An 11,609-nucleotide genomic window follows, 5' to 3' on the forward strand; every position below is an offset into this window, starting at 1 on the left:
GTACTATTATCATTCCAGATACATGGAAAGAAGCTACAAAAATACCATAGAAATTGGTAGAGAAAAGCTAAATAAAAATAAAATGTTTACTTAAAAAAAAAGTAAGAGTTAATGCCACTGGAAAGAATAAATTTCCCACTTGTAGAATTTGTGTAAGTTCTGGGTACCAACCAGCTTCTCATTACCCTCATGACTGTGCCCACAAAAAGGGAATTTTTATGTTGTATGGGAAAAAGCTTTTGTATTTAAAAAAAACTACAAACAAATGTCTATTTAGATGTGTTATGACGTTTTTGACTTTCTATAATTTTAATTTGTCCTTTGATAATATTAAGCACAAATCCTGTAGGTACTGCTGCACAGTAGAGCACATATAATACTGTACTATATTATGCAATTATGCAATTTAATAATTAAGAAGGTAGGCCGGGTGCGGTGACTCAACCCTGTAATCCCAGCACTTTGGGAGGCCGAGACGGGCAGATCACGAGGTCAGGAGATCGAGACCATCCTGGCTAACACGGCGAAACCCCGTCTCTACTAAAAAAATACAAAAAAAAACCTAGCCGGGCGAGGTGGCGGGCGCCTGTAGTCCCAGCTACTCAGGAGGCTGAGGCAGGAGAATGCCGGGAACCCGGGAGGCGGAGCTTGTAGTGAGCTGAGATCCGGCCACTGCACTCCAGCCTGGGTGACAGAGCGAGACTCCATCTCAAAAAAAAAAAAAAAAAAAAAGAAGGTAGAACTCATGTTGAATTTTTAAGGCGTAACATAGATGTTTAAGTTACAAAATCGCGTTTTAAAAGACGTAAGTTTAAACCAGGAATGTTGACCAATATTCATCCTTTCACTCTCAAAAATTCTGAATAGCAACAATGGAACTAGTCTTCGGCCTCAAGTAGTTATTTTCCTCACAGGCATTTCATTGAACTGGAATACATGGCAAATTTAACGAAAAATAACTTCCAAGTTTTTATGTACTTTTTATTTAATGTTATTCACATAATTCCTATCCCCTCCCTCTATTTACAGATACTGCAAATTGAGGAGATTATGGACATTTTGCTCTGAACTTAGCATCCAGGTTTATAATTCTTCCCTCGTTCCTTATTCATTGCATAGCTTTTAGAATCAGCAGAACCTTAATTAATTGCAGTTTCACAGGGTATTTAAATGTTTGAAGCCATTACTGTTGAATGGTGCCTTAGTAATTAACCTAGATCCAAATCACGGACAAATTGAATTTGTCATAAATTTGTTCTGAAGCTGAAGTGCCAGTTCCTTTCATATAAGAACAAGAACACAAAGAACACCCAGTGTTCTTTCATGAATCCAGTGAATACACTGGATTTCAGAAAAACGCATGTTAAAAACATTACCTTGAATTCAAACCATCATGAAAGTCAGGATAAGTGTTCATCCATGATAATGTGAAATGGAAATGAATCACCAATCTTCGGAAAAAGTATTTGGAGTACAAACCCAATTTTTGTGTTTACCTTGTCCTCTCCTATCAAAAAAAGAACAAAACAAAGCAAAAGAAATCTAAAATGAGATATTCAAACTCAGAAGAAGAACATAGGATGGTAGTTTCCAGAGGCTGGGTGGAAATGGGGACTTATTTTTCAATAAAGTTTCAGTTATGCAAGTGAATAAGTTCTAGAGATCTGCTGTACAGTGTAGTGCCTATAATTAGAGTACTGTTCTATACTGTGCACTTTAATAATTATTTAAGAAGGTAGAACTCATGTTGAGTTCTCTTACCAAACACACATGTATGTACAAAACAAAACAAGGGGCAGGAGGAAACTTTTGGAGGTAATACATATGCTTATTGCCTTGATTGTGGTGGTGGTTTCACAATATACGTGTAAGTCCTAACTCATCAAATTTTATGCATTATATATGTGCAGGTTTTAACATATAAATTATACCTCAGTAAAGCTGTTTTTAAAAACTGTTAATTTAATAAAGAAAAAAATGGTGAGCCAAAGAAAACATGATGATATCCAAGGTAAATATAATGGGCCTTGGATGGAATCCCGGTAAAGAAAAAACCATTAGGTAAAACCTAAGAAAATCTAAATAATGTATGGACTGTAGTTACTAATAATGTATCAATATTGGTTCACTAATTGTAAAAAATGTATCATAATAATGTACAATGTTAATGGTAGGGGAAACTGGGGGCAAGATATATGTACTAAATTAGAAATATGTCTGTAAATATAAAATTGTTCTAAAAATATGATTAATTTTAAAAATTATAAAATTAACACATGAAACTTCATTGGTACAATAATGTTCTAGAAATGAGTAAGGTATTAGAACATTTAAAGTAGACATACATTAATTAAGGTTCATGGAGTCCTTAATTTTTCAAGGATTGATGGTTACTGTCAAGATTGTCTTTAGGACCGCTTAGAAGAACGAGCTAGTACGTAAGAGGAAGAAAGTACCGCAATTCACAGACATGTAAATATGAAAGAAACCTAGTCAAAAACTTGCAGGCATTTGCAGTACTCTAACATAAAATCACTTTTTTCCAGTTTTTGAAAAAATGGGTTAGTCTTTAAGTTTCTCTATTTTTCAGTTTAATGAATTGATTTCGAGAAATTTTGACAGTGTCTATTACATTTTCTTCTCTTTAAATATTTTTTCATAAAGGCAGGGTCATTTTTATGTGCCAGAGTAACTAATTTTTTTGAAAGTTGGTTGTTACAAGAGTCAAATTATATCATTTAAATACTGAATAATAAAATAAGGGCTAAATTTAAAGTTAGGTCCAACAAGGAATTTGGTTTGGCGAGTAAACATCTTCTTCTGGCAGAAGTGGTTTTTTGTTTTTTTTTTTTTTTTTAATTAGCGGTTTTTTGTTAAAAGTTGCTTTCATGTATTTTTGAAAAAAATAAACTTTTTAGTTTAGAATAGTTTTAGATTTACAAAAAAAAAATTGCAAGCATAATACAGAGAGTTTCTATGTACCATCACACCTATTAACAATTTCCCCTATTATTAACATACTAGTGTGGTGTATTTGTCACAATTAATTGCTTTTCTCATTAGTTTGATGTCACTTGTTCTTGGGAGAAACACCATAGTCACCTGGCTGAGGAAGTATTTGTCAGTTTCTCTGCTATCAAATTACTCTTCTCCCCCTTCCCATACTGTGCTGTTTAGATGAAAGTGATTATGTACACCAACACTTAAAAAATAGGAAGTTATGCTACACCTGCTTGAGAACATAGTATCTACATAAATTATTATAACTCTTCAGATTCACAGATTTGTCTATTCTCCCCTAGTTACTTGCTTATTCAGTGTTTTATGTCAATGGATTCATGGATAATTATTTTATGCTTTGGTTTATAATCTTGTAATACTTTGTTTACTTTGCTATCTAAATTGTTTCAGCTTGGGCCATTGGGAGCTCTTTCAATTGACTCCTATGCCCCTCTGACATATCCCCTCTGCATCCTTGTGGGTTTTTTCTTAAAAAATAACTTCCTTACCTCTGCAACTATAAGATGCTCCAAGCTGTGTCTGCAATTTTAGCCAGATTTTTTTTTTTAAAGAATAGGATCAGCTTCGTTATCTTCAACAGTGAATTAAACTTTAAATGAAATTAATTTTTAAACTAATTTATGTACAACTTAGTACACAAATTTGTGTACTAATCTAATTTGTGTACAAAATTTGTGTACTCTCTAATTTGTATACAACTACAGGTATTCTTGTACTTATGTTATGCATTAACATTTCTGAAATTCTGAAAATTAGTTATTTAGCATCAATGTTATTTAGTTGATTTATTGTTGCCTATGCTGATATTTAAAAGTGTAAATTGCACAAGAACACATGAACACAAAAATGTACCTTCTGCCAATTATTAAAATTATGAAGATATGAAATATAAGTATTGGCAGTGTTTTGGGAAAAGAAAGGAAAACAATGTTCTAAGCGAAGGGGCCAAGAAATTGGTTCTGAGGATACGTGGCACCTCAATTGGAAACTTTCAGGTTCTACTTCTCCGGAGCTGTCTCTTCAAGTCTGAAGCCACTTGCCTAGAGCCACTTTTATTATAACTATTACTTACTTTAGGTAGGAGAATCTTAAGTTAGAACGCAGCTTCTCATTTTTATAAAATCTGCTGTTACCAATCTAGCTGTGAAGTCTGCCTTTGTGTCCGGCCAAATCTTGGTCACTGCCTCATAGAGCTCTGGTTCCTAGAACTTCGCCCTTGGTCTCTGCCAAGAGGTCCAATTCCTTCAACACTGGCCATGCCTACTTAATAATGTTAGTATCACAATCTCTTAGCTTTGACTCAATACCTAGCTTCTTAACTGGGGTTTGACTATCTGCCGAGAGACTTCTCTACAGCCAAATGTCACGTAACTAAATTTTGTTGCATCTTTCATACAGTCCAGTTCTCTCTTTCAAGAGTCTTCAAACTGGCTCTCTGCCAACCATCATTTACTCTGGAAAACTTGGGTTGTCCCGGTATAGGCCACTTGCTCACACCTCCCACCCACAGCTAATTAGATCAGGTGTTGGTTTATTAAACTTAAAGCAAACATTTTAACATTAATAGGTGATTCTAGAATTCCGACAAGTTTTCAGAAGACAAATATGGTGGATGTAGGGCAGAATCCACTTCAGAATCTCCTTTTTCAATTTCAGTTGTCCCCCTACTTGTACCTCCTAAAACCTGACATTTCTATTATAGACAAACACACCAGCACTCTCAACACAAAGGATCTGGTAAAATAGAACCCTCTTGTTCCAAAGGTTACCCTTGATTTACCTATGTGAATCCATTTAGTTTATCTCACTGGCTATATTTCAGAGATGTGGATAATGCCAAAATAGAGCAAGAGAAAGTGATGCAGTCCTTGCTGGGAAAAGTCAGAAAAATTAAACACCAGCATTCTATTAAATGATAGGTAGATGTAAGGCTTGTTTCTGCAGCTAAAAATGAAGCCAACACAATGGAAACAGAGACGCAAACGAATGTGGGTAAAACTGGATGCTGAAGATACCTTTTGAGCCCCACTGTCCAATTGCACTTGAAGCTACTCCTATTCCTTGAACATATGAATATATGAGTTAATACAATTCTTTTTTGCCGGCTTCTGGTATTATCAGAAAAGGCAGGTAGCATAGTGTAAATGTTATAGATATTAGAATGAGACAAACCTGAATCCAATTTTGCTTTATCTAGTTATATGAATTCAGTGAAGTTACTTAGCCTTTCTGCAGATGTAAAATATACAATTTGCTCTTAATTCTACTTCAGTGCAATGTATGGTATTCTTGTAAAAATATTGTTTAAGATAGTTTGATTATTAAAGTGATAGTCTTTTAAAGACAGTTTAAAAATAGGTAATTGAGTAATTGATCTCGACTACAGGCTTAAAGTTGAAACCAAACTAAAAGTTTAATTAGTAATTTAAGTTTGATCTATTAGACATATAAGAGAAGTTTAAATATTTAGGAAGTTTGTTGTTATTGTTGTTGTTGCTAGAGAACTGAAATACATTAAAAAGAAATCTAAAATAATAACTTTAGAACTTTATTGTTTAAAATTTGATGATGTGTAATTAAATCTGGAAACAAGACTAACCATTCCTTAAAGTCCCCTTAGAAATCATTATTCAAATCCAATAAATTTATGTATAGAATAAAAAATTTGTAGAATGAGTTAAAGGTACAATTTTTTTTAATTTTAATGATTTTAATATTTAGTCTTAAACTTGAAAAATAATTCTTCTAAATTGTCTTTTAATTGTGATTTTATATCAAAATCACCCTCAAGTGTATCAAAAACCTTGTGTCAATGTCACTCAATTCACTTACCTGTAAATAACTCTTTAAAAACAGAACTGTATAATGACAAAGTATGTCTGATGGATCGTCTTTCCTTTTGTCTATTTTGTTTATAGGTGATATGTTTGCATGGTAAAAATGAAAAAAAAAACCTGCCTTATGAAGTACAATAAGAAATACATCCTTCATTTAATTACTTTTCTCAAAACACAACTTCTTTCCACAGCAATAGTGTTATCAGTCACTTGTGCATCCTCTAGCCTCAAAGATTTTCTGTGCATGTATATCTTTTGCTCATATAAATAGCACTGTATTATACCTTGTTCCACACCTCACCTTTCTTACTCAACAATATATCTTTCGAGATCCTTCCATATTGTTATGTATTAATAACCTCATCTTCAAAATGGCTGATAGTGTTTTAGTATGTGAATTTATCATTATTTAGTAGACCAATTCCCTGTTGATAGCTATTTAGGCTTACTTGGTTTTTCCCATGCTGTTACAAATAGTATTTCAATGAATAGCTGTGTATGTACATAGCCATTGTACAAATAATTATATATCTGTTTTACATAGATATTGTCAGATTTTATCCATAGAAATTATTCCAATTTAGAACCCTACCAAATCCCACAAGATACAGATAAGATTGTATTTCCAAAAAGTTTTAACTGAATTCTCCACTATATGTGCTGGTTACCAAAGGGCCCTGTGTTGTATTTAGTTCATTTAAAAATAACAAATTTAATATTAAAAATAGTAATAATTGATAAGGGGTTCCTACATGTGAAGCATCCTATCATATTACATTTCTGTAAAGTTTGCGTTACTGTCATATTAATCCTTTACAATAATAATAGTCTCACTTTCTTTTTAATAGATAAAAAATTAGAGCAATACAGAGTTCCTAGGGACACATAGCTTGAAACTGGTAAAGACTGTAGTCACTTCCTAAGAAGCTATATTGCATTGCTAATAAACTCATTTATTAGTCAGAAATTCTAAGTTATGTAGTAATAATAACTTCCAGATCTCAGTAACATTTAAAAGTTGATTTTCATGTGTGCAGTGCACAGCAGGTCCAGGAGATTCTCTAGGGAAGTTTTCCCTCTGTAATGCTCAGTGCCTCATCTCCACATCAGCATGTGCTTCCCTAATCACCAAGGCAGGGGAAGACAGTACATCTCTTTTTCTTTTTCTTTTTCTTTTCTTTCTTTTCTTTTCTTTTCTTTTCTTTTTTTTTCTTTCTCTCTCTTTCTTTCTCTTTCTCTTTCTTTCTTTCATGCAAAGTTTTATTTTTAAACTTTTAAAATTTGAAAACAGCTAACCTACATTAAATAATACAGTTTCCAAAGCTGAACGTGCTCACTTAGAGCTTAGTTTTTCTGCCTGAAGTACAGACGCAATTTCCTAACACTCCTAGGTGGGAACGCTACTGTTTGAAGATCTCTGATTAGATGAACTGATCGATTTCAGTTGGTAACATCCCTTTTCCTTCCTTAGGAAGAGTTGAAAAAATTCTACAGTAGATGCATTTTCTTAGTATTACACCGATAATTTCTTCCCAAATGTCTCCTGGGAGGCATAGACCATGTACAGGAATCCACCTTCATCCTTCTCACTCTCATAGGCCTCTGAGATTGGTGTGGAGGCGCTCACAATGCTGTGTCCCCCTTCATCAACAGGAAGAAAGCTTGAGTAGCACTGAGCTATAAGCGCTTTCTAATTATCTTGATGAGCTCACTCACGTTGACGTGGTCAGGTACAAGGAACCTCGTTTTATTCAGGACAGGAAGCTGCTTCTCACCCTTGTATCATTCTATTATCACCGGGATTTTGGTTGGATGCTGCACTCGAATAAGTCGGACATCTGCCCTTCGTTGGAAGGTGCTGCGCTGCTCGAAGGTCTCCGATCGCATGGTGCTGGGGTCTGGACACGAGGGTCCCGGCGGCTCCCAGGGCGGGGGTGGGGGCGGATGCGACTCTCCATCTTATTTTCTTCAAATGCTGTGGAGACATCATAGGGAACAAGGAAGTATAAACCTACTGATAATGATGATGGCAATAATGACAATAACATTTTATATAGCATATCTGTGTACAAGTCACTGATTTTTGGGCTTTGCACATACAGTCATGCCCGGTCTGACGATAGGGGTACTTTGTAAGAAATGCGTCAGTAGGCAATTCTGTCTTTGGCAAACATCATACAGTATTTACACAAAACAAACCTACATAGTATAACTACCACACATTTAGGCTATTGGGTATAGCCCATTGCTCCTTGGCTGCAAGCCTATACAGCATGTTAGTGTACTGAATACTGTAGACAATTGTAACACAATGGTATTTATGTATTTAAACATATCTAAATATAGAAAAGGTGGAGTGAAAATAGAGTATAACAGATAAAAATTGGCACACCTATATAGGGCACTTATCATGAATGGAACTTGAAGGACAAGAAGTTGGTCTCCATGAGTCAGTAAGTGAGCGATGAGCCAATATGAAGGCCAAGAACATTGTTGTACACTACTGTAGACCTTATAAACACTGCACACTTAGGCTACATTAAATTTGTTTTAATTTTTTCTTTAATGATAAATTAACCTTAGCTTACTATAATATTTTTCTGTAGAAACTTTCTTTTTAATTTGTTGATTCTTTTGTAGTAACACTTAGCTTAAAACCTAAACATGGTTTTATATCCTTATTCTATAAGTTTTTTTCTATATTGAAGTTTTATTTTTTATTTTAAAACATTTCTGTAAAATCTAGCACACAAGCACATCCAACTGCCTGAGTTTACACAGGGTCAGGATCATCAGTATCACTGTTTTGCCCCTCTACATCTTGTCCCTTTTGAAGGTCTTCAGGATCAGTAACACACAGGGAGCTGTCATCTCCCATGATAACACTGCCTTCTTCTGGAATACCTCCTGAAGGACTTGTCTGAGGCTATTTTATAACCTTTTTTTTTTAATAAGTAAAAGGAGTATACTCTAAAATAATGCTAGATGTATAATATAGTAAATACATAAAACAGTAACATAGTCATTTATTATCATTATCAAGCATTGAGTACTGTACACAATTGTGTGTGCTGTACTTTTATATACAACTGATAGTGTAGTAGGTTTACACCAGTATCACCACAAACACATGAGTAATGCAGTGCCCCATGAGCTTAAGACAGCTACAACATCACTAAGTGATAGAAAATTTCTAGCTCCATTATAATAGAATGGGATCAGTGTAGTGTATTCATTCTGTCATTGATGAAAATATCATTATTCAATGCATGACTGTATTTGGTACAATGCTATGAATACTAACCCTATTTTACAGTTGAGGAAACTAGATGAGGTTTTTCTAGTTTCCTAGTATATTGAGAAAGTCAAACCCAAAAGTGACCACAAAGGAATCTTTTTCTCATTTCAGATTTTAAACATAGGAAGTATGTGTATATGTGTGTTTGTATGTGAAATAAATTTTTAAAAATGCCCACACAGAATATTCAAGTTCCACTTTGTACTTCTTTGAGAAGTTGGTCAAATTGGGGCAATTTGGAAGAAGCTATCCAATCAGACTTTATTTGTGTAGGAAATCACAACTAGTAAGTTAGAGGAATGTAAGGGTTTGAGTCAGCAACATTTGGTTTCACTCTTGATTGACTATATTTTTAGTTCTACTTACATTTACACTTTACTCCTTATCTTTACATATGCTACTAACAATTTATGTAAAATTTATGTAAAAATTTGCTAGGCTAAAACATTACTAGCACATATTTCTAGTTAGTATTTTTCCAGCATGGACACCTTAATGTCCTTGAGAACATACCTGGGAAGATGACGTAGGATTTCATACGGCGATCAGCTCTCTACAGGGAGAGGAGATTAAATACATTCTATTAGTCTCATAGTTACCCAAGGTGACCGAGCTGGATGACAATGTTAATGCACTCTTTTTCTTTTGACTTTTTCTAGCTGGATTCAGGCTACCTGGTGTAGTATTTCTGTCCAGAATCAAAGGCCTTCATGGCTTCCCAGTGAAGCCTCAGACAACAAATTGGAGATGAGAAAAAAGACAAGGTTATCACTTCTTAGAGAAATCATTAGCTATGAGATAAATAAAATAGGGACAAAGAATGGAAAATGTTTTCAGAATCAGGACAACCTTGTGGTATAATGTTCCTGACCTTCAGAAATAAAAATAAAAAATATAAATGGAGTAAGAAAAAAAATTATTGAGGAGGCACCAGCGTGATCTAGAACTGACTCACACCTTAAGCAGGGAAAATGCTCACAGAAAGGCAGGTGAGGGGGAATGAGGGAAATTTCAAGCAAAGGTGACAGTGTTGAATAATTTAAATTGCTTATTAATTTTTCTATAGTACTGATTTTTCTGTTCCATTATGATAAATTTCAAACCAGAGAAACTGCTTTACAATAAATATGACACAAATAGGTAGAATTTTTGTAGATTTTGATCAGAGGAATAAAACTTTTTTGTGTGAGATAATTCTGTAAATTTTGCACAGGTTTGATTAGAGGGGAGAAAGAAAATTTAAAGTTTTAAAAATAGCCAAAAGGACGTAGCAATATCTAGGTCTAAGATAGGCATAACATAGGCTCGAGCAGTGATGATGACATTGATGGAGACAAAGAAAAATGCAAGATGAAACTGAGAGGAGAGGCCGGGCACGATGACTCAAGCCTGTAATCCCAGCACTTCAGGAGGGTGGCAGATCACCTGAGGCCAGGAGTTTGAGACCAGCTGGCCAACATGGTGAGAAACCTGTCTCTACTAAAAATACAAAAATTAGCTGGGCGTGGTGGTGTGTGCGTGTAATCCCAGCTACCCAGGAGGCTGAGGCAGGAGAATCGCTGGAACATGGGAGGCAGAGGCTGCGGTGAACCGAGATTGAGTCACTGCACTCCAACCTGGGCGACAGAGCAAAACTTTGTCTCAAAAAAAAAAAAAAAAAAAAAAAGTGGAGAGGAAAAACTACAGAACTGTAAATAAAAATTCATTTTTCCACTAAAAGTCCTAAAGATAAGCAATGTGTTATTGTTACTATAATATTGATATATATTTTAGGAAAAATCACAGTAAAGGGGGGAAATATCACCACTTTCAAAAGAAAAATCTACCATGAAAGTAAGTAAACAGAAAAATAAGTTCCTGATGTTTTAAGTTGTAGTTGTCTGAATGCTTGCTATGGTGAAAACAAACAAATCAAATGGTAACAAATTAACAAGAACAAATATGCAGTTTTTCAGACATCATTGTGATGTATTAATGGCTGTTGTATAGCAAACATAAAGAAAAATTACAGGAAGGAAGAAATAAAAGAAGAAAGCTATAAAAATTATCTTGGTTACATATTTTTAGTATGTTTTCAGGTAACTACTCCTTGCAATGCTCATAATTAATCTGAAATTGATTTTGCATAGTGCTACTCATAGAGATAGAAAGACCTAAGTATTCTGAAATTCATTTAATTTTATGAAATCAAATGTTTCTGTTTTGCATTAGCAGAGACACAGAGATTAATTTAAAAGTTAGTTGAGGTAGTTTTTAGGTTATGTTTTAGAGTTTTTTGATTGGAATAATAGAATAAAGCAGTACATTTACAAAGGTACCCCTAGGAACTCAGTTGGATGTGTTTTTTCTTCAACACATACAAACTATAGGAAACAACTGTATATTTTTTGGCTTATAACAATTTCAAGAGAATTTTAAGTCAATTAAAATGAAATTGGCAACTCTTTTAATTT

At 34.2% G+C, this 11,609-nt stretch overlaps 1 pseudogene; it reads right to left on the minus strand.

Moving 5' to 3' along the window:
* Nucleotides 1-7,371: 7,371 nt before the first annotated feature.
* Nucleotides 7,372-7,745, minus strand: LOC112635375 (annotated as a pseudogene).
* Between the last annotated feature and the right edge of the window lie 3,864 nt (nucleotides 7,746-11,609).

This window comes from Theropithecus gelada, chromosome 11, assembly GCF_003255815.1.
Source record: "Theropithecus gelada isolate Dixy chromosome 11, Tgel_1.0, whole genome shotgun sequence".
Classification (NCBI taxonomy): Eukaryota; Metazoa; Chordata; class Mammalia; order Primates; family Cercopithecidae; genus Theropithecus; species Theropithecus gelada.